The sequence below is a fragment of the Topomyia yanbarensis genome, chromosome 2 (assembly GCF_030247195.1).
Source record: "Topomyia yanbarensis strain Yona2022 chromosome 2, ASM3024719v1, whole genome shotgun sequence".
Classification (NCBI taxonomy): domain Eukaryota; kingdom Metazoa; phylum Arthropoda; class Insecta; order Diptera; family Culicidae; genus Topomyia; species Topomyia yanbarensis.
In genome coordinates, this window is record NC_080671.1 from 398,188,009 (window position 1) to 398,194,008 (window position 6,000).

A 6,000-nucleotide genomic window follows, 5' to 3' on the forward strand; every position below is an offset into this window, starting at 1 on the left:
CACTGTTCAGCAGCGTAGTATTTTATATAGGAGAGTACACTCAGGTTTCTTTACGCGGATTTTGAAATTTACGCGGTTTTCATTAACGCGTTTTTTTTTAAATTTACGTGGTTTTCATTTACACGGCCTGTATCCCCTGCGTGAAAAATCTGAGTGTAATTGCATCGGAAACAATCACATTCCCAGCAGAACTTTTTGTTTTCTAATTTCAAACACTTTTGTTTCGTACTGCACACAACGGAAAATTTTAAAACAGAACTTACCGTCCCAGCAGCAGTTGAAGCGGGTGTTCTTTTTCGATTCAAATTCAAGCCATGTCTTAAGCCTTACTGGACTTAAAATTGTTTTCCCAGTTTATCCAGTCAGAATATCTGTCCTACCCTATGAATTTAAAACACAGTTCTAATTGCGTTTTAAAGTATACAACAAATAGAACGATTGGGTATACTAATTTAAATTTTAAAATAAATCTGTTTTAAATTATGAAACAAACCGCTGTACTGAAGATATAATTATGTCAGTCCTATTACCACATAAAACACCTATATAACATAAAATGCTGCAGAATTGGTTTAATAATACAATATTTACACTACAGAGTTATAACACGTTTTAATAATTAGCAACAAGAAAAATGTCACCAAGATAGCATAAAAACCCGTTTTAACTGGTAGTGCGAACGTTGCATAACAATGTAATTTATCAAATAATTTCATTTTTTCTACCACTAATCGATCAAGAAATACTTAAACTTAAGATTGTTTACCTAAGTTCATTAGTACATTATTGAAAATTTAAATGGAAAATGAAATTTCATATTTCATGGAGAATCTGTATATTTCCGTTGGCGGGCGTGGGCTTCCTCATCACAGCTCTCAATATGGAACTTTTCTTTTGAATATATTTTCTGGACAGACTATTTTTACTAGTTGGATCAGCCAAATAATGCCAATCACCTAGTGAGATACTTGATTAATTGTAATAGTAGATTAAATTATGTCTTAATGGGGAGGGTATATAGCAAATTGTAACATATGAAAACAGGCGAGTGAGCAAGAACGTGAGTCGATATGTGTGATAGATAAAATTCATTTGCACGCTCTTGCAAAAAGCTACATTTTTAATGTCACCGTGGTCGTGTCCTGTACACAACCCTTTAATTTTTTCCTTCTCTTTTTCAATCATGTTTTTTTATAATCTACTTCAACAAAACCTTAAATTATTATATTGCTAACTCATGCGAAATATCTCACGCACTTTCATTGAAGACGAGCACTTTCCTTTCACACGAGCACGCAATTTTTCGAACGGAACCTTGAATTGTTCAGAGGCTGATCGAATACTGCCGCCATCTTGAACAGATGCAATTGCGTTCTCTGTGTCCTCTTCACTTCGTTTTGGCGTTTTTCGCACAATTTTCCTGTCAATTCAAATTTACATTATAATAGTGATCTATAGCACAGACTAACAGACATAACACTATGAGGAAATTGTCTCAAAAAACATTGATCCGGTCATTTTCCCAGAACACTAGCTCCACCTTTTATTCACGGTCCCAAGCACTCATTTGCTGGTGGGTTACCCCTCAGGTTTGGGAACAATTTTTCACTAGAGGTCTATTCCCCATATGCTTGCTCATATGTCAGTGGCGCCATAATTGCAAATGTGGCCACAGTCCCAACTACAAATATATTTAAAATGACCGTTAAAGCGGACGAATCATTGTTTTCGAGTGTTATGCCTGTTAGTCTGTGCCTATAGTTACTCCAAACGGCTGACCTATTGTGTCCCCAAGCGTATGTTTCATGTTAATGTCCGTATTTTTTCAAAAACAAAAATATCGAAAAACCAACACAGTAACGTGTTCATACATTGATGAAATGTACTGTACTGAGGACGAAAGACATGCGTTTTCGCAGAACAACATGCGAAACATAAACGAAGCCATAACTAATACAGCTGATCTCCGGTAACAGCCGAAACGACAGTCGTCAATGATGTTCTCTACCGTGTATCTAATTCACGCAACACGAGCGACCATAAAAAAACCCGCAATAACGTAGCAAAGATAATACTCTATACATATTGTAAACCCATACCTATTTGACCCCATTCTACTCTATCGTTGAAAGAGTCATTTTTTCTTCTTTCCAGAATACTTAAAAAGTTGAAAATAGGTTGAAAAATTACCGCTAGTTTTTTCGTGACAAAAGTGCCGAGAAATAATCTTTTTACTATAAATAAGGCTTTTGGAGGGGGAGCGCATAGCGTAGTTGGTAAGTTGATTGCCTTGCACGCTGCTCACGAGGGTTCGATCCTCTACCCCGCATATAGGGTTACAATTTTTTGTTTATTAAATTGGCTAAACATTATTGTGTTATTGTGTTGTATTTGACCAGACCTGCAACCTATACTAGATCACTTGAAAAGTATTTTTTTTTAATTTTGTAGCACCGTGTTATCACTAAGTTAGCACGAAAAAAATGCAATCATGCAATAAACAACAAATACGTTTTTTTGAGATATTCTATCGAAATAAACATTCTTAATTCATTATAACGCAACATTTTCGATTTACTTGTGCGAGTGGTTCCGGATGAGAGGTTTCGGAAACAGCTTAAATATGTTGTTTTTGCTTATATTCTGGGTTAGGGCATTATCATACTAAAAACTTTTGATTTGCTGACATTATAATTTACCTTATTCATAGAGAGCAGTCTGAAAATAACCAGTTGGATTTGTCAATTCCTCACTCACAGGACGTTCGTAGAACGTCTTTTGAAAATGAAACTATACCAATCAAAAGGAATAGTATTAAGATTTCGATTAATTTCAACAATGGTCCTATCCTGAATACATCGAAGTAGGGAAATTGCGAGACCGGTAATAGAAGTGAACATACAATTTCAGCTACCGTTATGCCATGAGAAATGTATACAATCGATTAATTCGCCATATTTTCGCTGTAATCCATTGCTATCTTGAATGCTATAACACTTTCACTTTCGGCTGACCTTATTCCAATACTATTATATCGTCAATGATGTAGTATCAGCATTTTGATTAATTCTGCTATTCCAAAGGTGACTTTTTCTTTCTAATTATTCTCGGCTTAAATCAACAATTTTTGTATTAAATAGGAAGGTCAAATCTGTTCTGGACGAATGGAAAGAAAGCACACCAAACAATTCACATGTGGCAACTGAAATACAAACAAACCGCGTCACTAACTTCCTGACCTGTTAAAATGACACACTTCCGTTGTGGTGTTCCGGTTGCACCGCGACGCGAATCGCGCAACCGACGAGTAGCAACTGAAATGAATGTATTGGGGCTGATCAGTTCGTGCCTGACCTGACTTCCGTGTGACCTCGTGGTGTACGGTGTGCTGGCAGCGCAAATGCTCGAGAGCAATAGATTTAGGCACAACGAAAAAGGATTTGGAAATTGGAATACGAGTGGGGCTACCTGAAATACGATTCGCACAATCGATCAATCGAAACCTTAAACACATTTCAATGCAGGATAAAACGTTTTGAAGATAGCAGATATGCAGTAAAACAACGTACACAAGTAACGTAATTTAAAACAGCACCCTCTCTATCGCACATTTCCGTTACAGAGGAGCATACTGGGGCGAGAAGTTATTTCGGCTCTTATTCGGTGACGACATGGTTGGGTGAATTCGCTCGGTTGCAACCCCATTCCACTTACGGTATAGTTCTAAGCGATTAGTTAGGGGAATTGGTGCTATGTATAGTGGCATACTGTGCCTACTGCCAACACAGCAGTTGTGAAAATTTGGAAATGTTTTTTTTTTGACATTAAAAATGTCTTACTCCACTATCTGGGGCTAGGTGTCATTCTAAAATCTAAACTATCTCCCATGTAACGAAACTATGTAAGGTTTGCACGCTTATAACTCCGATATTACTAGATGGATTTTAATCATTCATACACCAACCGATTCAGAAACACCTAACTTAAATATTGGTAATAATTTAATATCTCCCCAATAAAAGTAGACTTTTGGAAATTGGTAAAATTAAAAAGTTCACGAAAAACGGGAAAATTACCATTCGTGAGGCAGATTTCGCAGACACAGCCGTCAAGAGAGGGTAGCTTAGTTGCTCAATGAAACACGAAAAGTCATAAATAGAAGCAACGCATGCCCGTTTAAATCAGTTGTTGCTCTTCTCCCATACGGGTAACATCGTCTCCGGGCGATGCATTAAGCGCTATCGATTTTCGGTAACGTTGGCATTTGCACACACTCGCACCTGTGACTAAACCATATACGGTTAGTTTATAAATAGAGGTGACGCGTACCCGTTTGAATCAGTTTTTGTTCTTATGTTGAACGGATAAGATCATGGCTGCAGCGTCTAGGCACTACACTAAGCGGTAGACGCTATGCATTTTCGGAAGCGGTGGCCGTGTGCGGATTTTTCGGATACCAGCACGGTGTCACAGAATGATTTGCAAATTGGGTGGGCGGGGTGGTTTGGATTTAATTCAATACGGTGTGTGCTGCTTAAGAGTGTTGCGTTTGAAAAAAATATATTTATTGTTATGCATGCGTGTGCGTTGTAACTTGTTAATCCATGTTTACGGCGCTTTGTAGCTGCGTAGGGTAAAGAGCCTATTGGTTTTCATGTTTCATATTTCGGTTATATGTATGTTTTTTATCAGTAAGGCATCTGACAACGTGCTTCTGTAGTTATTGCACTGTTCAGCAGCGTAGTATTTTATATAGGAGAGTACACTCAGGTTTCTTTACGCGGATTTTGAAATTTACGCGGTTTTCATTAACGCGTTTTTTTTTAAATTTACGTGGTTTTCATTTACACGGCCTGTATCCCCTGCGTGAAAAATCTGAGTGTAATTGCATCGGAAACAATCACATTCCCAGCAGAACTTTTTGTTTTCTAATTTCAAACACTTTTGTTTCGTACTGCACACAACGGAAAATTTTAAAACAGAACTTACCGTCCCAGCAGCAGTTGAAGCGGGTGTTCTTTTTCGATTCAAATTCAAGCCATGTCTTAAGCCTTACTGGACTTAAAATTGTTTTCCCAGTTTATCCAGTCAGAATATCTGTCCTACCCTATGAATTTAAAACACAGTTCTAATTGCGTTTTAAAGTATACAACAAATAGAACGATTGGGTATACTAATTTAAATTTTAAAATAAATCTGTTTTAAATTATGAAACAAACCGCTGTACTGAAGATATAATTATGTCAGTCCTATTACCACATAAAACACCTATATAACATAAAATGCTGCAGAATTGGTTTAATAATACAATATTTACACTACAGAGTTATAACACGTTTTAATAATTAGCAACAAGAAAAATGTCACCAAGATAGCATAAAAACCCGTTTTAACTGGTAGTGCGAACGTTGCATAACAATGTAATTTATCAAATAATTTCATTTTTTCTACCACTAATCGATCAAGAAATACTTAAACTTAAGATTGTTTACCTAAGTTCATTAGTACATTATTGAAAATTTAAATGGAAAATGAAATTTCATATTTCATGGAGAATCTGTATATTTCCGTTGGCGGGCGTGGGCTTCCTCATCACAGCTCTCAATATGGAACTTTTCTTTTGAATATATTTTCTGGGCAGACTATTTTTACTAGTTGGATCAGCCAAATAATGCCAATCACCTAGTGAGATACTTGATTAATTGTAATAGTAGATTAAATTATGTCTTAATGGGGAGGGTATATAGCAAATTGTAACATATGAAAACAGGCGAGTGAGCAAGAACGTGAGTCGATATGTGTGATAGATAAAATTCATTTGCACGCTCTTGAAAAAAGCTACATTTTTAATGTCACCGTGGTCGTGTCCTGTACACAACCCTTTAATTTTTTATTGAAATTTAACCGCTTTGATAAGTAGGGTGTTGAGCCCAATTTAACGTTATTTCAAAGATTTCTAATATGTCTGTTCATTTTATTGGCTCAAGTGTCGAAATAGTA

The 6,000-nt window shown here is 36.5% G+C and overlaps 1 protein-coding gene across 7 annotated transcripts in view; it reads right to left on the reverse strand.

Annotated features, from left to right (window-relative positions):
• LOC131684870 (stabilizer of axonemal microtubules 1) overlaps positions 1-3,302 on the reverse strand; it is a 34,928-nt gene extending 31,626 nt beyond the window's left edge. For 2 of the 7 annotated variants that reach the window (XM_058968106.1, XM_058968104.1), the window contains exon 1: positions 2,700-2,879. The gene's annotated coding sequence lies outside the window, so the exon portion shown is untranslated. Of the gene's footprint in view, positions 1-2,699; positions 2,880-2,902 lie in introns of those variants that run through there. The other 5 variants (XM_058968100.1, XM_058968102.1, XM_058968103.1 and 2 more) reach the window with 5 other exon arrangements.
• Between the last annotated feature and the right edge of the window lie 2,698 nt (positions 3,303-6,000).